This window comes from Pristiophorus japonicus, chromosome 18, assembly GCF_044704955.1.
Source record: "Pristiophorus japonicus isolate sPriJap1 chromosome 18, sPriJap1.hap1, whole genome shotgun sequence".
Classification (NCBI taxonomy): Eukaryota; Metazoa; Chordata; class Chondrichthyes; family Pristiophoridae; genus Pristiophorus; species Pristiophorus japonicus.
This window is the reverse complement of record NC_091994.1, coordinates 78,639,999-78,661,928: the sequence shown is the minus strand read 5'-3', so window position 1 is coordinate 78,661,928 and position 21,930 is coordinate 78,639,999. Positions and strand designations below refer to the sequence as shown.

The window sequence follows — 21,930 nt, the reverse complement described above, 5'->3', positions numbered from 1 at the left end:
TGCACAAGTAATTCCCCATTGTCCGTCTCGTGACCAATCTCGTGATAGCATGTTAGTACTGCCCAGTCGTGTGGCATAATTGGCTAGTGCCTTAGGTCCAGACACTTGTTGCTTCCATCCGAATTTGTCCGTCCATACTAGACTCCTAATTCGCTCAAATGTTCTATTCCTAATATTGTCCCCTCAGGGTTTTTGCTTACCCAAAATTGTACGGGTAATAGTAATCCTTCTACTTCTAGTAGTTGAGTTCTAGTCTGAGTTCCTCCTACTCCCTGGATTAATATGGAATGTTTGGTTAATGGTAAATTTTAATTTGTTATTGACACTGATGCTCCTGTATCTACCAACATATCGCACTGCCGGCCCCCTAACAGCGCTGTTATATACATACAGGGATCGGTCCTTCCTCCGGAGGCCGATGCTATCTATTTTTGAGTCAACGACTTTGCCAACTGCAGCAGTTGCTCCTTATTCAAGGTTTCTACGGGGGATATCTCATCGATTGGTGCATACCTGCCCTGTGGCCCTCACCCTTCACTGCCTCCTCCCCATGCCCAGCAGTCCTTTGCCTCATGTCCCATTTTATTTCAGTTTCTGCAGTGCGCTCTTCTCCAATCTTTCCGTGGTGCCCTACAGTCTTGGTGGTGGTGTCCTGGCTTATTGCAGTTAAAACATCACTCTGGTCTGTCTACAGTTACCACATATTCTTTTCCTGCCATGGCAGCGACCTTTGACCTCTGCTGGTTGTCTACTTCAGTGGCCCATCTCAGTAGTTCATCATAACCCTGCATGGTGACTAACCCGATTTTAAGGATAAATTGGTGTGCTGCTGAGCCCATCTTTAAACAATTTTAGAAAGGCTGCATTATCTCGGGTGAGACCCGCCACTATACCCGAGTGTGCCTGAAAGCTGGTGTGTTTTCTTTCAGCATTTCACCTTTATTTTGGGTAACTCCCATTATCAATCCCCAATTTATAGGGACTACTCCCATTACACGTGTTACTTCGGCTCTGAACAGCGTGTATTCAGCCTCGCATTGCAGCGCAGTGGTTGCTACATCCGCACTCCAGGTTCCGTCCCGGAACCGCTGGCCCAACTGTTCCCACATACTTTCCTGCACTTTTGCCCGTACCAGCCCCTCCACATCTCGGTTATGTAGAGAGTGGCAGATAAGCACTTCTCTCATTTTTTGCCAAAATTCGGCGTTACTCTGTCTAGCTTTCATTTCTGGGAGTAATTGCAGCAACTTGTTGCCGGGGGAGAATGGTACATATGTAGTCCGGATTACATCCGGTCCTGCTGCTACTGCAGGGACAGTATTTGGTTGGGCAGGTGCTCCTGGGATGAATTCCGATTTAATAGGAGTGAGTGAGAATGGTTTGCCATAGGGGGGTGGTGCATCCCACCCATGATCCCTGTTATAATCTGCTGCCTCTTTTCCTAAATCTCCCAAGTCTGTGGATCCGTCATCATCACTATCATTGTCTGTTGTGTCTGGTGCTGTCGGCACTGTTGGTGACTGTGATACAGTCGCGCTTGCGCATGGTTTCTTAACGTTTGCTTGCGTTCTTTTTGCGACTGCCTCGATAACATTTTTGCTTCGTTCATAATATGCTCGAGTTACCATTATGCATGCCTTTTCTTCCTTTTATTTCTTCTCATCTTCCCTCCACTTCTTTTGCTCGGCGGGAATTGCACTGGGGTCCCATTTATTTTTCAACATTTTTACTATAATCTGTTAATTCCTATCGGCTAAATACTTGGTCAGGGATCCCTCGGGTCCTCACTCCAAGTCCCCATCTCCCATGGTTAATTGTTGTGAGCGGTATCTCTCCTTTCAAACTTCTCCCGAGCGAGACGGATACTTGCAACTTATATCGACTTTATACGTTCAATCGCAATGTTCTTAACATATACTATATGCTACCGATTCAATCCAGATAACACAATATTACATAAGTTGTTTTATCTGGGGTAGTTAGCTGTGGACGGTGTGTCATCTCGTTCAGAATTGCAAGATCGGATCTCTCAGGCAGCTGACACCAGACAGATTTCTACTTGTCCTATCTGTGCACAGTAATTGCAAACATACTCATGTGTTTGATGTGTTTCCATCTGCCAATGTCTGCCGTCTGATTGAGATCCTGCCAACTACGCCAATTGTTGTGGAATATTTTAAAATACTCAACACAAGTCTACATCGAGAGTTCAAACAGTCTTTAATCGCACGCGTGGGGAGGCAATCTGCTTTCTGTCCTTAGCCAAGTCTCTCCAAATTGATACAGAAATTTACAGATATTTATACTCATAAAATGACACATTGTACAATGTCCCCGCCTACTTTCTAGATTATGTCATTAGTCTTAATTCCTATTTACTACCAGATGTTCACCTTAGTTTTGATAACAGTTAGACAGTAGGTGGTTGCATTCAGCATTATATAACACTTAGACAGTCACTTTATAAACAGTTGTGGTCAGCAGTTAGTCTGACCGATGACATACATTGTTGCAACTGATTTACTACAGGCAGTTAGGGTCAACAGATTTAGCTTAATCACATTTTGCTTTATTTTGTTTAGCCTTGTCTTTTGTTTTACCACTCAAGCTGTTGTCCAAGATATCCTTAGTTTTCCTGCCACACAAGGTATTCCAAGGCTCCCTTTTCAGGGGCTAATAATGGAAGAGAGACAGAGGCAGTGGGAGAAAGAGACAGCCGGAGAAATGGATAATGAAAGAGATGAAACCGCAACGGTGAGAGAGATGGCGAGAGAGACTGATAGTGATAGAAGGAAGCCAAGAGTGACAGGGAGTGAAAGAGATATCAAGAATGAGACAGTGACAAAGGAAAGAAACAATGGCAGTGGAAGAGAGTCACCGAAACACCAAGCCGGCAAAAATGAATTGAAAGAGTGACAGCAAGAGAAATAGAGAGAGGATAACAAGGCAATGTGAAAGAGAACAAGAGAGAATGGGGCAGGAGAAAGGTAGCAAGTGAGACTGACAGTGAGCGTAAAACAGTATGAGAGAGAAAGGAGAGTTTGAGAGAGAGAGAGCAAGAGAAATATTCTGCTTCACCAATTCAGAAATGAAATAGGTCTATTGCGAAGGTTGCTTCCAGTTCTCTGGTGCACATACTTACACTAATCAAGGACACGGGACAGGGACACGGCAGTGGAGTTTAATCCTCATTAAAGATTACTCTTAATGTATATTGTATGCTTATTTCAAGCTCACCCATAAAATATGACTCACAAACTTTCAAAACAATAACCCATTCTCTCTCTGCCATTATTCGTCCAGCAGACTTTCATTTGGGGTGATATTAAAAAAAAAAGAAAAACTTGCATTTATATAGTGCCTTTCGCCACCACCGGACATTTCAATGTGTTTTACAGCCAATGAAGTACTTTTGAAGTGCAGTCACTGTTGTAATGTGGGAAGCTGTGTTGTCTTGTAAAAAAGACCATGAGGTCAAATCTAAGATGGTACTGATCAGAGAATATACAGCAATTTTTGCCTCCATTATATTTTTGAGCCATTTTAAAGTTGTAACATGGAACTTTTAAAAACATGGTTGTTACTCTGCTGCCACACAGTCTTTCTCCTACAGGACAGATTTTCAAAATGATATTGTCTTCCCATTCATCCATTCTGCAATTTATGAAAATACTCAAAAGAATAAGTCAATATTATGAAACAAGTACAAATTAAAGTCTAGAGGAAACTTAAAAAAAGGAAAGAAACACTGTGATGCTGGAAAATGGAAGTAAAAACAGAAAATGTACAGCAGATCACTCAGCATCTCCAAGAAATAAAGCAGGTGATGAGAGATGTGTCTTTCAGATGAGACGTTAAACCAAGGACCCATCTACATGGTAAAAGATCCCATGGCACTGTTTGGTGAAGAGCGGGGAGCTGTCCTGGCCAACATTTATCCCTCCACCAATACCCCCAAATGCAGATTATCTGGTCATTTATCTCATTATTGTTTGAAGGGCCTTGTGTATAGGTGTGTGCCAGGTTTGCCTCTTCAAAAACAAAAGGGCACTTCATTGGCTGTGCAGCACTTTGGGATGTCCTGAGGACGTGAAAGGCGCTATATAAATGATTTCTGTCTTTCTTCTCGGGTCAGTTGCTTCCATGAGTGGTCTTTCCATTATGGAGACTGACACACGTGGCCCTATATCTACTTGTATGATAGAGTAATCCAGGAGGGTAACAATAGTATTACCCCTCGCCCCCCCCACACCCCCGTGGTCTGAACTGGATATTAACGTCTTTCACACCTGCCCTTCTCTCTGACCAAGCAGACTCCTGGTGAGACGAGGCTTGACACACATTGATTTATTGAACAGTTAGGTGATTATACAGAATGGCAGTAATGAGCGGACTCAGTTCATTCAAGCAGTATCTTCACATAATAATACAATATAATTGCACTCTGAGTCCCCACAAAAAGGGGCCATCTTATGTGATTGAAACAAGATAATTTCTGTCTATTCTGTCCTGCACTCTAGCTGTCTCTCAGCCTTTTGCTGCCTGACTGTCCTGCATTACTCTGTTTCAAAACTCCTCTGTTTGATTGTCTGTCTCTGTGTCTTCTATCGCTCATTGATCACAGCCAGAAAAGGAAGGTCAACTGTGTAGGATGTTGTTTTTGACTCTACCCTGATTCTTAGACCTCGGAACGGACAACACGTGGCACAAAATTTAGGCTTAACCCAATGTCAGTTTTATTACGCACAAAAACTGACTAAAACTACAGGACTAGACTTCTGAGAGAAATCGACTGAAAACATACAATCACCCTTCCTGGCTGTAGCTATAGTAGGTTCGTGGTCATTGGTTCCATGACCTATTGGCTCTTCTTCTGGCCATTCTCTGCAGTGCTGTTCCTTCCATGTACATTCTGTACTACATGTCCTTCCGTCCATTCGTCTGTTTGTTCTTTCGACCTGTGTCCATCTGTAAATGTGTCCTTCTACTTCTTCTCTGTGCTTCTTCTTCTGACTGTTCCTGTCCTTCTCTGTCTTCGCCTGAGCTGCTTCTAGCTCGCATATTTATATCCAGGTTTTGATCTCCCGCCACTGTGGTTTCTGATAAAGTGTTTGCATCGATGCATTGTTTTGTGGTCCCCTTGGTTGATTGACTGTAATAATGGACTCGTCTGTTTTCCCATTTGCACACTTAGTCTGCAAGGCTCAAGTTGATTTCTCATCTTAACACCTCGTCCCAAAAAATGTGCACCTGGTGTGGTTGTTTTGTTGTCCGGTCTTTTTACAGACTTGGTGTCTCCAGTGAGTTTGTTTTCCCCACCCTGGTCAATCAAGTTCAGGGCCTCATGTAACAACTCCATTGTTGTTATGCATGAAGTCAGTTTTGGTTCCTGACCACAGAATGTCCTTAATTGTCCAACTTAATTCCAAAAGCTTGGATTAATCAATTTTTAGTTCATGGTCTCTTTCTGTGCTTTTCTGAAGATAAGTAACCTTACAATTGGACTGCCTGTTAAGCCCCCAGGGCCAGCCATCCCACAACACAATGGATGGGAAGTCTTTATCCATTACCGACATTAGCTAACAAATTACTTATTATTCAGTCTATAAGGAAACAACCTTATTAATATCTTACCTACATATATTCTCAGACCCCTTTTTTAAAATTTGTATGAATAAGAACATAAGAAGAAATAGGAGCAGGAGTAGGTCATTTGGCCCCTCGAACCTGCTCCGCCATTCAATAAGATCATGGCTGATCTGATCTTGGCCTCAACTCCACTTCCCTGCCCGCTTCCCATAACCCTTGACTCCCTTATCATTCAAAAATCTGTCTATCACCACCTTAAATATATTCAATGACCCAGCCTTCACAGCTCTCTGGTGTAGAGAATTCCAATGATTCACGACCCTCTGAGAGAAGAAATTCCACCTCATTTCCATTTTAAATGGGCGACCCCTTATTCTGAAACGATGCCCCCTAGTTCTAGATTCTCCCATGAGGGGAAACGTCCTCTCTGCATCTACCCTGTCAAACCCCCTCAGAATCTTATACGTTTCAATAAGATCACCTCTCATTCTTCTAAACTCCCATGAGTATAGGCCCAACCTGCTCAACCTTTCTTTATAAGACAACTCCTTCATCTCAGGAATCAACCTTGTGAACTTTCTTTGTACAGCCTCCAATGCAAATATATCCCTCCTTAAATAATGAGACCAAAACTGTACGCAGTACTCCAGGTGTAGTCTCACCAATACCCTGTACAGTTGTAGCAGGACTTCCCCACTGTGCTTTAATCCTGGGCATGCGATCTCAGACATGCTTATGGTCTCACTTGGGCCATGCACTACTCCAAAAAGTGGCAGGAAGGAAAAGGAAAATCAGAAATTATGATACCTTGGGTTTCCTTTGTGCATTTGGTTACCAAGTGGCACAGATGCTAACACTGGCACGAGCCAGGGAGTGGGCACTGTGTGACAGGGCTATCAGAAAAAGACAAAGAAAATAATTGACCCAATTCTCTACGAGATAATAACTTTCTGAGTTCCCACTTCAGGAAACATTCGTAACAAAATAGATGAGTTGATGGCACAAATAGATACAGATGTGTATGATCTGATAGCCATTACAGAGACGTGGTTGCAAGGTGACCAAGACTCGGAACTAAATAGTCAGGGGTATTTGACATTTTGGAAGGACAGACAGAAAGGAAAAGGAGGTGGGGTAGCTCTGTTAATAAAGGATGAGATCAGTGCATTAGTGAGAAACGATATTGGCTCAGAAGATCAAGATGTTGAATCAGTTTGGGTGGAGATATGGAATAATAAGGGGAAAAAGTCGCTGGTGGGTGTAGTCTATAGGCCCCATAACAGTAACTACACTGTTGGACGGAGTATAAATCAAAAAATAATGGAGGCTTGTAAAAAAGGAACAGCAATAATCATGGGCGATTTTAATCTTTACATAGAAACATAGAAAATAGGTGCAGGAGTAGGTCATTCGGCCCTTCGAGCCTGTACCACCATTCAATATAATCATGGCTGATCATGCAACTTCAGTACCCCATTCCTGCTTTCTCTCCATACCCCTTGATCCCTTTAGCCGTAAGGGCCACATCTAACTCCCTTTTGAATATATCTAACGAACTGCCCTCAACAACTTTCTGTGGTAGAGAATTCCACAGGTTCACAATTCTCTGGGTGAAGAAGTTTCTCCTCATCTTGGTCCTAAATGGCTTACCCCTTATCCTTAGACCGTGACCCCTGGTTCTGGACTTCCCCAACATTGGGAACATTCATCCTGCATCTAATCTGTCCAATCCAGTCAGAATTTTATGTTTCTCTGAGATCCCCTCTCATTCTTCTAAATTCCAATTAATATAAGCCTAGTATTGATTGGACAAGGCAAATTGGCCAGGGTAACCTTGAGGAAGAGTTCATAGAGTGTATTTGGGGTAGTTTCCTTGAACAGGACATTGCGGAACCAACGAGGCAGCATGCTATCTTAGATCTGATACTGTGTAATGAGACTTGACAAATAAATGATCTCCTAGTAAAGGATCCTCTAGGAATGAGTGACCATAGCATGGTTGAACTTCAAATTCAGTTGGAGGGTCAGAAAGTTGGAGCTCAAACCAGTGTCCTAAGCTTAAATAAAGGAGACTACAAAGGTATGAAGGCTGGGTTGGCTAAAGTGTACTGGGAAAATAGATTAACGTGTGGGCTGGTTGATCAACAGTGGCAGACATTTAAGAAGATATTTCATAACTCTCAACAAAAATATATTCCAGAGAAGGAAAGACTGTAAGAGAAGGGATAACGATCCATGGCTAACTAAGGAAATAAGGGATGGTATCAAATTGAAAACAAAGGCATACAAAGTGGCCAAGACTAGTGGGAGGCCAGAGGATTGGGAAACTTTTAAAAGCCAGCAAAGAATGACTAAAAACATCATAAAGAGAGGGAAGATAGATTATGAAAGCAAACTAGCACAAAATATAAAAACAGATAGTAAGAGTTTATACAGGTACATCAAAAGGAAAATAGTGGCTAAAGTAAAGGTTGGTTCCTATGGGGAATTAATAACAGGGAACAGGGAAATGGCAGACAAACAAAAGCAAAACACTGCGGATCTGGAATCTGGAATAAAAACAGAAAATGCTGGAAATCTTAGCAGGTCAGGCAGCATCTGTGGAGAGAAAGCAAAGTTAATGTTTTGGGTCGATGACCCTTCATCAGAACTGGAGAGTGTTCGAAATGAACAGATTCTTAACAAGCACTGAAAGGGGGAGGGAAGAAGGAATAAAAGGGAAGGTCTGTGATGGGGTGGAAGACAGGAGAGATCAGAGAGACAAAAGGGATGATGGCCCAAATTCAAATGGTAATGCCAGGAGTTTAGAAAAATATTAGTTGAGATAGGGTTTGAATGGCGGGATAATGACCAACTGCCATTGTAGACAAGGAGAAAAAAAGCAAGAAACAGGCTTGGGGGTGGGGGAGGGGGGGTGCGGTGGGAGGAGGGGGGGAAAGGGAGCCAAAGGCTATAAAGTGTCTAAACGAAAGATGAGGTGCTGTTCCTCGAGCTTGCGTTGAGCTTTGTTGGAACAGTGTAGGAGACTGAGGTCAGAGAGGTCAAAGTGGGATTGCAGTGGAGAATTAAAGTAACAGGCAACTTAAAGCTCAGGGTTACACTTGCGGACTGAACGGAGGTCACCCAATCTATGCTTGGTCTCCCCAATATAGAGGAGCCCACATCGTGAGCAGCGCATACAGTATACTAAATTGAAAGAAGTACAAGTAAATCACTGTTTCACCTGGAAGGAGTGTTTGGGGTCCTGGATAGTGGGAAGGGAGGAGGTAAAAAGGCAGGTGTTGCATCTCCTGCGCTTGCACAAGAAGGGGTTGTGGGAAGGGGGGGGAATGCTGGGGGTGACTGCGGAATTGACCAGGGTGTCGTGGAGGGAGCGGTCCCTTCAGAATGCTAAGAGAGGAGGGGAGGGGAAGATGTGATTGGTGGTGGAATCACGCTGGAGATGGCAGAAATGGCGGAGGATGATCCGTTGAACGTGGAGGCTGGTGGGATGAAAGATGAGGACAAGGGGAGCCCTGTCATAGTTCTGAGAGGGAGGGGAAGGGGTGAGAGCAGAAATGTGGGAAATAGAACGGACACGGTCGAGTGTCTTGCTAACTACGACGGAGGGGAATCCTCTGTTGAAGAAAAAGGAAGACATGTCAGAGGCACTAGTATGGAAGGTGGCATTGTCAGAGCAGATGTGACGGAGACGGAGACACTGGGAGAGTGGAGTGGAGTCCTTACAGGATGCAGGTTGGGAAGAAGTATAGTCCATGTAGCTGTGGGAGTCAGTGAGCTTATAGTGAATACTGGTCAAAGGCCTATCCCCAGAGAAGGAGAAGTCAAGGAAGGGAAGGGTAGAGTCTGAGATGGACCATGTGAAGGTGAGGGAAGGGTGGAAATTAGAAGCAAAGTGAATGAAATTTTCAAGTTCAGGGCGAGAGCAGGAAATGGCACCGATAGTCATCAATGTACTGGAAAAAGAGGTGAGGGAGAGGACCCGAGTAGGACTGGAACAAAGAATGTTCCACATATCCCATCAAAAGGCAGGTATAGATAGGGTACATGCAGGTTCCCATAGCAACACCTTTAATTTGGAGGAAGTGAGTGGAGTTGAAGGAGAACAAGTTCAGCCAGGCGTAGGAGGGGGGTGGATGGGGACTGGTTGGGCCTCTGCTCGAGGAAAAAGCGGAGTGCCCTCAGGCCGTCCTGGAGGGGGATGGAAGTGTAGAGGGATTGGACGTCCATGTTGAAAAGGAGACGGTTGGGGCCGGGAAACTGGAAACTGTTAAAGTGATGGAGGGCATCGGGGGAGTGGCGGATATAGGTGGGAAGAGAATGGACAAGGGGAGAAAAAATAGAGTCGAGATAGGAAGAAATCAGTTCTGTGGGGCAAGAACAGGCTGAAACGATGTGTCTACCGGGGCAGTCCTGTTTGTGGATCTTGGGAAGGAGGTAGAAGTAGGCTGTGTGGGGTTGGGGAACTATGAGGTTGGTGGCTGTGGAGGGAAGATCTCCAGAGGAGATGAGGTCAGTGACGGTCTGGGAAATGATGGCTTAATGTTCAGTGGTGGGGTCATGGTCCAGGGGGAGGTAGGAGGAGGTGTCAGAGAGTTGCCAATCAGCCTCTGCAAGGTAGAGGTCGGTTCGCCAAACAACAACAGCACCACCCTGGTCAGCAGGTTTAATGACAAGGTTAGGGCTGGATCTGAGTGAGCAGAGTGCTGTAAGTTCAGAGGGAGTTAGGTTGGAGTGAGTGAGGGGAGCAAAGAAATTGAGATGGCCGATGTCTTGTCGGCAGTTTGCAATGAAAAGGTCGAGAGAGGGAAATAGGCCAGAGGGAGGGGTCCAGGTAGAGCGAGAATTCTGAAAATGGGAGAAAGGGTCAGCAGTGTGGGGGAAGACTCCTGGGCGAAGAAGTTGGCACAGAGGCAAAGGCAGCGGAAAAAAAGTTCAGCATCGTGCTGAGCTCGAAATTCATTGAAGGAGATGAAGCTCAGGCCTTTGCTGAGGACTGATCGTTCGAGGTCAGAGAAAGGAAGGTCAGAGGTGATAGTGAAAACACGGCAGATGGGGGAGAGTGGAAAAAGGGATGGGATCAGAGGGAAGTGTTGGGGAAGAAGGGCCGTTGGTGACCAAGAGTTGTTGAAGTTTACGATCATTGACACCTGAAATGAAGGGGAAAAGCTTTTGGTTAAAGTGCCGGATGAGGCGAAGGATGAAATGGAACTGCAGACCAGAACAGTTTAGAGATAGAGTGAGTCGGTGCTGCTGAAGAGAGAGGTCGAGAGTGCAGAGAATGGCAGAGACTTTGAACAAATATTTTGTATTGGTCTTCACAGTAGAAGACACTAAAAACATTACAATAGTGGATAATCAAGGGGCTATAGGGAGGTAGGAACTTAATACAATCACAATCACTAAAGAAGTAGTACTTGGCAAAATAATGGGACTAAAGGTGGACAAGTCCCCTAGACCTGATGGCTTACATCCTAGGGGCTTAAAAGAAGTTGCTGCAGAGATAGTGGATGCATTGGTTGTAATCTACCAAAATTCCCTGGATTCTGGGGAGGTCCCAGCCGATTGGAAAACTGAAAATGTAATGACCCTATTTAAAAAAGGAGGCAGACAAAAAGCAGGAAACTATAGACCAGTTAGCCTAACATCTGTGTTGGGAAAATGCATTATTAAGGAAGCAGCAGCAGGACATTTGGAAAAGCATGTTTCAATCAAGCAGAGTCAGCATGGATTTATGAAAGGGAAATCGTGTTTGATAAATTTGCTGGAGCTCTTTGAGGATGTAAAGAGCAGAGTGGATCAGGGGGAACCAATGGATGTGGTGTATTTGGATTTCCAGAAGGCATTCGATAAGGTGCCACATAAAAGGTTACTGCACAAGATAAAAGTTCACGCGGTTGGGGGTAATATATTAGTATGGATAGAGGATTGGCTAACTGACAGAAAACAGAGAGTCAGCATAAATAGGTCATTTTCCGGTTGGCAAACAGTGACTAGTGGGGTGCCGCAGGGATTGGTGCTGGGGCCTCAACTATTTACAATCTATATTAATGACTTTGATGAAGGAACCGAGTGTAATGTAGCCAAGTTTGCTGATGATACAAAGATGGGTGGGAAAGCAAATTGTGAGGAGGACACACAAAATCTACAAAGGGATAAAGACAGGCTAAGTAAGTGGGTAAAAATTTGGCAGATGGAGTATAATGTGGGAAAATGTGAGGTTATCCACATTGGCAGAAATAATAGAAAAGCAAACTATAATTTAAATGGAGAAAAATTGCAAAGTGCTTCAGTACAGAGGGACCTGGGGGTCCTTGTGCATGAAACAAAAAAGTTCGTATGCAGGTACAGCAAGTGATCAGGAAGGCAAATGGAATGTTGGCCTTTATTGCAAAGGAGATAGAGTATAAAAGCAGAGAAGCCCTGCTATAACTGTACAGGGTATTGGTGAGGCCACACCGAGTACTGCGTACTATGTACAGTTTAAGGAAGGTTATACTAGCTTTGGAGGCTGTTCAGAGAAGGTTCACTAGGTTGATTCTGGAGATGAGGGAATTGTCTTATAAAGATAGGTTGAGTAGGTTGGGCCTAAAGTCATTGGAGTTCAGAAGAATGAGAGGTGATCTTATCGAAACATATAAGATAATGGGGCTCAATTTTCCCCAGTGATTTGCGCCTTTTTTTTGAGCAGGCTGCTTTTTCTGGCCTAACTTAAAAATCCGCAGTTTCCCCAATCAATTTGCACCAGCGTAACTCATTTAGTTATGTTTTGTTTAGGTAAGTTTTTTTTTCATCCAAAGCATGTGTAACCAGCCACCGACGCCAATTCTGGCCATTTAGGGAACTTTGGCCAGCTGATAGTTACTCCATTTCTGCTTAGGCCAGCGTATGTGGCCTCTCGAGAAAACCCTTGTGGAGAGTTAAAGAAATCGGTGCAGGTAAGTAAATCAGAGGCCATTTGGCCTGGGCTAGGGGTGGGAAGCGGAGCGGACCTGGACCGGCACTCACTCGGGACCAGAAAGGCTCGGCGGGGAGGGAGCGAACTGACTGGCACTCACTCAGGGACCACAGCGCACCGGGAAGACATGCACTCGGGGGCCACAGTGGATCGGGAAAGCACTCACTCAGGGGCTCACAGAAGACTGGGACCGGCACTCACTTGGGGAACAGAGAAGGTCGGCAGAGGAGTGAGCGCACTTACCGACAAGCCCTTCAGCCTGCGTTAGGGGCAGGAAGCCGAGCAGACCGGGGGAAAGCACTCACTCTTGGGGACCAGAGAGGGTCGGCGGGGGAGCGAGCAACTGTTTTATCCAGAAAGACCTGGGCATGGAAATGCCTCTGGAAGTGCCATAGCTGTTTTGGAGGTAAAAGAACATGGAGTATCAGGAGGACCATTACTCAGGTAACTCCTCAGTGATGGCAGAAGCACGAATCCAAACTCAACTTATCAATAAATTGTTTACAACTGTTTAACAATCTCCCTTTGTCATCATTTAACCCCACAAAAATTACAAGTCCTTTAATCCAGTACCCATTCTATATCACCACATCACATCGGAATTCTTTGGCCCTACATGGTCATCCAAACCTACATAACATGAATGAATAACCGAGCATGACATAAGTCCACAGTTTTCTGTATGACTATAATTTCCATGAATAACTAATTATAAGCAACTTAAAAGTGACCATAAACCATCCCATTCTTTCCTTACTCTATGCTTACCCTGGATATCTAGCTGCGCCGCTTGAGATCCCGGCCCCGGTCTCTCGATTGCCAACTCGGAGCTGTACTGAGCACGTGCGTCCATTGCAGCGATGTCAAAAACGTATGTTTTTTTTCCCGCGCATGCGCAGAAGGCCTGACTGCGTTTTTTGGCGCAGACAGCAGGCTCCATCCCCGAGGCGACTGGCCATGCTGCGCGGGTCCGGATTACAGCAGAAACAGCAGGGAAATTTTGGACATGTTTTTCTGGCGCATTTCTGGACCTAAATAAGTGGCGCAACTCTGCCAATATGCCAGAAAACGGGCTTGGGGAAAATTGAGCCCAATGAGAGGGTTTGACAAGCTGGATGCAGGGAGGATATTTCTACTCATAGGGGAAACTAAAACTAGGGGACATAGTCTCAGAATAAGGGGCCGCCCATTTAATTTCTTCTCTCAGAGGGTTGTAAATATGTGGAATTCTCTGCCCCAGAGAGCCGTGGAGGCTGAGTCATTGAATATATTTAAGGCGGAGATAGACAGATTTTTGAGCGATAAGGAAATAAAGGGTTATGGGGAGCGGGCAGGGAAGTGGAGTTGAGTCCATGATCAGATCAGTAATAATCTTATTAAATGGCAGAGCAGACTCGAGGGGCCAAATGGCCTACTCCTGTTCCTATTTCTTATGTTCTTATGTTTTTATGAAACCCTTGTTTTCCGGCAGGCCAATTTCTTTTAGTTCTCAAGACGTAGGCAATGCTGGCAAGGTCGTATTTATTGCCCATCCCTGGTGTTCTTGAGAAGGTGTTGGTGGCCGTCCTTCCTGAATCACTACTGTCCTTGTGCTGATGGACCTCCCACAGTACGGTTAGGTAGGAAATATTGACCAAGCGACCACGAAGGAACAGCGGAATATATCCAAGTCAGGATGGTGCGTGAGTTGCATTGTTACTCTTGTCCTTCTTGGTGATAGAGGACGCAGGGGAGGGAGGAGGCTATTGAAGTAACCTTGTTGAGACACTGCAGTGTGACCTGTAAATCGTACCGACCACATTCATAGTGTGAGAGGGTTGGTGGCGGAGGAGTCTATCTGTTAAAATTAATGTGTGGAAAATTGTAATCAGCACACCCACGATTTCCTGGTATGTGTGCTTGATCAGTGAGAGTCTCCATCAGTAGCACAAATTGGGAAAATCAGCCCTCGCAATTTCACCTACCGAGGCGAAGCATGGCGAGCGATGTTCGTAGCGAGGTCCCAGCCTGCTGCCAGTTCCATCCCACTCTGTACAAGCGATTTTCTGATAATTGGGCTTATTAAGCCTGCCCAGCGAGGTACTCAGTCAATTAAAAGGAAGTGGGTCTGATGATGTCATTCATGACGCGTCATCTGCCAGCTTCCTTAAAGGGACCATGTCCAAATTGATTTGGACATTCGTGCTGTCAGTTTTCTGCAGCATTGAGGTGCTGCAAACACTGACAAGTACTGCACAGAGGCGCATGGCCGCACCCAAGCTCTCCCATCAGTCCCTCCATATGCTTATGGAGGGAGTTACAGTATGCAGGGAGGTTATTTTCCCTTCCAATGGATGGAAGAGACCTCCCCAGGACACCAATGCAGCCTGGTTGGACATTGTACAGGAGGGCACAAGCAGGGATGTCGTCAGGAGGACCAGGCTGCAGTGGCACAAACCTTTCAATGATCTCAGTAGATCACAAAATGTTACTGCAAGGCCACACTCATCCTTACCCTGCTGTGCCACTCATCACATCCCCATCACTCTGCCTTCCCTACCCCACTCCTGCACTTCCTTACTCACACCAACTTACCTTGCATCTCCACACATCCCTCTCACTCTCTATCTACATTATCACTTCTCTAGCTCACTAGCCACCCCTCACACTCACCCTCATCCTTGTCCAATCATACAAACTAACAATACACAAGGGGGTTTTTGCCAATGTTCATGTAAAGTTTCTATTAATGTGTTGTAAAACATTGAAATCTTTATTTTCAACACTTTGCCTTCTTGGACAGATTTGTGTGCACCTTTGCAAGTGGCTTAGTGAATTGTAGTGAATGGTGAGACATAATGATACTCCCCACAATGGTGATGAGTGTGAAAGGAATGACTTGGGCATTGCAAGGATGCTTTATGGTCCTGGTGTGGGGTGATGCCAACCTGGTGCATCATGTGCCAGCTAGAGTGCACAGCATCAAGTGAAGTAAATCTGGTCATGGTGAGGCCATCCCTGGTGTCCCGGACAGCAATGTGGTTGGGTGCTGATGCCCTGTGTCCTGTGCAGCATCAGTTGATTGCGGAGAAGGTTGGTGTTGTTGTTTATGTTGCTGGTGTGCCTGGTGATGCTAGTGTTGGGGCTGATCATGGTGGGATTCTGAGGAGAGATTTTTCAAGGGCACTGATGCTAGTGGAATAGATGGCAGGTGAGGTTGAGATGACAGAAGCGATCTGTCAATATTGAGAGAGGTTGTTCCAATGAGGTGATACTGGATAGAGAGTTTGCTCCAAACACTTGCTAGCTGCATGAAGTTCAATCTGTCTTCCAACTGCAGTGTGCAACAGCTTCTAACCTTGGAAAGTGAACACCTATGGAATGGGAGCTTTTATAGACCATTACCTGTCCAATCAGTAAATCATCCCATGCTGACATGACCTCCATACCTGACACAATTCCCGAGCAGCGGAGAAGTCATTGGCAAGCTTTAAAAATCTAAAGGTGAGCTTAAAATAGTTTTTAAGTGCTTGTTAACAAGTTCCTAATAATCATAATTGCCTCCCTCGTCGCTTCGTGTCTGTTCAGCGCTGACAGACGCGACACCTGGGAGACTTGCATGGGGGTGGATTGACGGGGCTCCCGACCCGCTGTCAATCTTTTCAAATTCGACAGCTGACCTGCCTCTGATCCCGCTCGCTCAGCGCCGGTAACACTTCGGTCAATGTGTCAATGGGAGTTCCTGGCTGGGCTTTACTAGTTGCAGACAGTGGTGCTCGAAGAGGCATAGTACATGTGCGTCTTGCATTGAATGTATATGCATGCACATGTGCAGTGACACTCCAGAGTGTAGTGTATTCTATCCATCTGCCCACGGACAATGAATCAATCTACGAGTGCGAGTGTACTGGCCTGAGTTAAGTGGCAGGGCCAAACTCATAACAGCGAGCAGATAAATGCAGTTTTAATGTACATCTTGAGATCTTGATGCTGTGAAGTGCCCTCATCCTAGGATAGTCTGTTGGCTTTAATGGACTTACACAGGTTTCAATGCCCACCATTTCCTTCGATGTATTAGCAAGCAGAGGAAGCATGAATGGGAGTGTGATTTGAATGCACTAATGCTATTATTTTACACTGAATATAAACCTAGTGTAATGTATTTGGCTTGAGTTGAGGAACAGAGGGGGAGCTGTTACATTGTTGGGAGTTTTTTTTTACAGAGCTCCAAACAGTGAGAAGGAGATAGATGAGCAAATTTGTCTGCAAATTTCAAAGGTGTGTAACAAAAGTAGAGTAGTAATATTAGGAGACTTTAATTACCCTAATATAGGCTGGGAAAACATCGTGCTAAGTGTGGGGCAGGTGAAGAATTTCTGACATGTGTGCAGGAAAACTTTCTCGATCAATATGTCTCCAACAAGGGAGAAAGCAGTATGCGATCCCGTTCTGGGAAATGAAGTAGGACAAGTGGAAAAGAAAAAAAGAAAACTTGCATTTGTATAGCACCTTTCATCACCAACGGACATCTTAAAGCGCTTTACAGACAATCAAGTACTTTTGAAGGACTGAAGTACTGTGTTAATGTGGGAAACGCGACAGCCAATTTGCGCACAGCAAACTCCCACAAACAGCAATGTGATAATGAGCAGATAATCTGTTTTTGTTAAGTTGATTGAGGGATAAATATGGGCCAGGGCACTGGGGATAACTCCCCTGCTCTTCCTCGAAATAGTGCCATGGGATCTTTTACATTGTAATGTATGTATGCCTGGGTTTACCTGCCACCAGGGGGAGCGACCGTCGGAGGTCATTGGGCCACAGACCCACAGGTGCAGCGCTTGTATATAAAGAAAGTCTCCATATTTAATCCTTACTTTGAGAGCTAATAAAGTAGAGTCAGGTCGCACCTGATTGAGTTCACGATACTAAGCCTATTGCGTTATTGCATATACAACATTTGGCGATGAGGCACAATACGAACTTTCACGCACACAATAAAAAATGAGCACCATTGGAATCCTGGAGTGATTTGTGGAGGGAGAAGACTGGGAGGATTTTACAGATCGCTTCAACCAGTACTTCGTGGCCAACAAGATGGATGAAGACGCTGACGCAGTTAGGCACAGGACGATTTTCCTCACAGTTTGTGGTCCAAAAATCTATGGCCTTATAAAGAATCTGCTCTCACCTGCACTTCCAACGGAAAAGACCTATGAGGAATTGTGTGCTCTGATTCGGGACCATCTGAAACCTAAAGAAGGCATCATTATCTCGAGATATCGCTTTTATAAGCATGTTTGTTCTGTGCGACGTCTTTGTAATAGGCATAAACCACGAGGTGATCCTGCGGAAGCTGCTAGTTGCGGAGACACTGGATCTGAGCAGGGCCATCACAATCGCCCAGGCTTGCCTGACCATGGTCGATAGTACAAAGCAGATATCTTTGCAGAGTCTGAACTCCATGGCAAGTAGTAATCATATTATCTAGCACATCCACAGCCACCATTGAGAGCCTTCGTGCCATGTTCGCCACTCATGGTCTGCCCGACATCGTTGTGAGTGACAACGGATCGTGCTTCACGAGTTTGGAGTTTCAAGAGTTTATGAGAGTCAATGGTATCAAGTACGTAAGGTCAACACCATTCAAACCCGCGTCCAATGGTCAAGCAGAGCGTGCGAAAACAGACGTCAACATCAGCAGTGGTATCATGATCGCACTGCTGTGTCACGCGACATCTCTATTAATGATCCTGTCTATGTGCTAAATTATAGTCAAGGCCCCAAGTGGGTCACTGGTACTGTTATGGCCAAGGAGAGTAACAGGGTGCTTATTGTCAGGCTCACTCATGGACAAACATGCAGTAGGCACATTGATTAGACGAAATTGCAGCACACAGACTAACTGGAACAGCTTGAAGAAGACACTATCAATGACCAACCGATTCATAGTCAGCCATCAGAAGACCCTGCTGTTGTTAATGAATCTGGACCTTCAATCCCCGACATGGACACTGCCACTCCCATTAGATCGGCTACCCAGCTTCAAGTCATGAATGACTCGGAGAGCTCACCCAGATCTGGAATTGAACTGAGACGATCAACTAGGGAGCGGAAAGCCCCGGACCGTCTCAATTTGTAAATAGGACTGATACCAAGATCTTGGGGGGAGGGGGGATGGTGGGGGAAATGATGTAATGTATGTATGCCTGGGTTTACCTGCCACCAAGGGAGCGACAGTTGGAGGTCATTGGGCCACAGACACACAGGTGCAGCCCTTGTATATAAAGAAGCTTCCATGTTTAATCCTCACATTGAGAGCTAATAAAGTAGAGTCAGGTCACACCTGATTGAGTTCACAATACTAAGCCTATTGAGTTATTGCATATGCAACATACATCCACCTCAGAAGGCAGACTGGGTTTAATGTCTCATCTGAAAGATGACATTGCTGACAGTGCAGCAATCCACTGGAGTGTCAGCCTCGATTTATGTGTTCAAAGCCTCTGGAGTGGGACTTGAACCCACAACCTTCTGACTGAAAGGCAAGAGTGCTACGCACTGAGCCGTGGCTGATAAGTGGAGTGCATTACAGTAGGGGATCACCTAGCTAATAGTGACCACAGCATAATTCGGTTTAAATTCATTATCGAAAGAGACCAGAAAATATCGATGGTAAATATGCTCAACTGGGGAAGAGCTAATTTCAGTGATTTAAGAAGGGACCGAGCACAGGTAGATTGGAAAAGGCAATTGGAGGGTAAAGTAGTAACAGAGCAATGGAGGGCTTTCAGGGAAGCGACAGTTCAGGCACAAACTGGGCATATTCCTTCGCAGTGTGGGCTGGCCCATGCTGCCCCTGGGCCCTCGTCTCTTCTAGACCCCGTAATTCACCCCTTTCCTGGGCCCCGAGCATATCCCTCTACAATCTCGCGCCACTCCTTCGCCCCGCCCTCGCCGCTCCTGCTGTACCTGCCCACGCTCCAATCAGCGACCTTGACCTTGGTGGCGTCTAATCCAGTCGTCCCCTTCACAGCCTGAACCGGTTCGCACTGTACCTTGAAGTGGTATGCCGCCACGCTGCTCCTTTGAAGGCTCCGACCTGCTGATGGTCCTTGCAGGTCAGGGGCTGCCACGCCGAATCCAGGGGTATCCAATGCTATGACGGTAGCACTCCGAACTTACACGGCTTCAAGCTGAGATTGCATGACAGCAGTCTGAGCTTCCACTGGACCACTGGAAGTGGCTCGAGCTGCAATGGAAGCGCAGGCATCAGCCATCAGAACCTGCACCATGGTTGGTTCCGCAGGAATATTGATGGAGGTGACCACCCCTTCCATATTGAAAAAGATGGGCTACCAGCTCTGCGCAAAGTGCTGTGCCAAAATTGATGCTGGACTCCTCCATGCTCCTTGATCTTGAGCACAGGCTTTCTGGCAGCGTTTCCAGTGTATCAAGCATTTAGGTGGGTACACCCATCAGCCTTCCTCTGTGGCCTGGCCCATCAAAGTCCTCGAGTCCTCTGCAGCAGAACTAGTGTGTGACCTTACCCACCGACCAGCTGGCACCTGTGCTACCCTTTCCCCCCTCCCTGGCTGTAGGCCACTCGTGCCCAGTGTTCCACCGCCCACAGATCCCACCTCCAGCCTCATCTCTAAAAGGCGTGCAGTGTCGGTATCTGAGCTGGTGGCTGCGACTGTTAGATCGAGTGCCAGCGTGCCTTCATCTTTATTTTCTTCTTCTTTCACTGCCTGGGCAGGTTGCAGTTTTTGAGTGCTGACATGAAAAAGGGACAAGGGTTTGATTGTGGTGAGGGGAGAGGAGAAAGTGCTTACACTATCTGCAGTTTCTCGGTCAGAAGAGATTGAGGGACTAGGGAGAAGTGGCACGAGAGGATGATTAGGTATGCGGATACCCTCATCATCAATTGCTTCAGCATCAACAGTGGCCAAGGCCTCAGCAATGCCCTTCCCATGATGGCCAGCACTATCTCTGTTATGTATGTAATAACTCGATAGACTGAATACTGTGAACTAACACAGGTACAAACCTGGCTCTGCTTTATTAGGGCCCAAAGTGATTACATTACATGATGGCTTGCTTTTTATACCTGGGCCGCACACACGTGTGTGCAGCCCAATGACCTCCGACAATGGTGCCACCTGGTGGCTAGTAACCCCAACCATACATACATGACAATCTCCTCCTTGGAGTTTAAAACATGCAGGAGCGCTTCTCCCCCTCCAGTTAATTTCTGCTCTCTCCTGTTATGTGCCACCTTCTCCTACAAGAAAGAGGGAAGTATGTCAGGGAGTGCAATATGTTTGGGTGAGGTGGCTATCACGCTTGAATAGCTGCCAGTGTGAGCTAGCTGTGAGATGTGAGTGTGAGGCTTGCAAAAGTGCTAAGTGTGTGGAGGTGAAGATATGGCATTTAAGTATATACTCAGGAACCATGACAACTCGTGTGAGATCATTAAATGTCCTCCTGTATTGCATCTGCTTTGGAAGTGGGAAGAGATAGGAGCAGAGGTCAATGCCAGGAGTATAGCTCCAAAGCTAGTGCACCCTGGATGATAGAAGAAATACAAGTTAAAATAAAACAGAAAAAAGAGGTTTATGACAAATGCCAGGAGCATTATCCAGTTAATAACCAGGAAGATTATGAAAAGTACAGAAGGGAATTGAAAAAGTTAATGCGGGAGGCGAAGAGAGGTTATGAGAAAAGATTAGTAGGCAACATTAAATTGAACCATTGAGCTGGATTTTCGGTTGGAGGCTTTTTCGGGGTGCTAATGGTGGTAAAGTTTACACCAGGACATGGTTTGCGTCTGCAGCCACAAAATTCAGCAACTGGGCCCTGAGTGTGGGGTGGAGCACTAGGCCGGCTGAGCAACTGAAAATCCGTTGCTAAAGTGCTAGCCTCAGAAAGCCCAAAGAGAGGCCTCCCTCGGAAAACAAAAATTGCCAACAAAACCACAGGAAACATTCCCAATAACTTGCTCACCCCACATAAAGATAAATCGCAAAAATAAAACATAAAAAAACGATCACACTTACCTTATGTATTCATTCCTTCCCTCACTGCTGCCGGAACAGCTCGGACCGCCTGCTTTCCCAGGCGGCCCCACTAGGGGGCGCTACGGGGCACTATGAGTCCCGCTCGAAACAAATTTCACTGCGCTGTCGCAACCGGGGGTGTTGCACACCGGCTTGACATTCCTGGGCGGTATTGCCCCGCGCCCCCGCAAAACCAGCACCAAATTTGCCGGCGGGGCACTGGAAGCTGGCTACCTGGCCAGAAATCAGTTGCATACCCATTACTGCCCCTCCGGGGCATCAATAGAGGCCCAACGAAAATCCAGCCCTAAAATTTTTCATAACCATCTAAAGTGTAAGGGGTTA

The 21,930-nt window shown here is 45.8% G+C and overlaps 1 protein-coding gene across 2 annotated transcripts in view; it reads right to left on the bottom strand.

The window, feature by feature from the left end:
* LOC139229258 (uncharacterized) overlaps positions 1–21,658 on the bottom strand; it is a 74,763-nt gene extending 53,105 nt beyond the window's left edge. For both annotated transcript variants that reach the window (XR_011587698.1, XM_070860918.1), the window contains exon 1: positions 21,586–21,658. The gene's annotated coding sequence lies outside the window, so the exon portion shown is untranslated. The remainder of the gene's footprint in view (positions 1–21,585) is intronic.
* Positions 21,659–21,930: the final 272 nt, after the last annotated feature.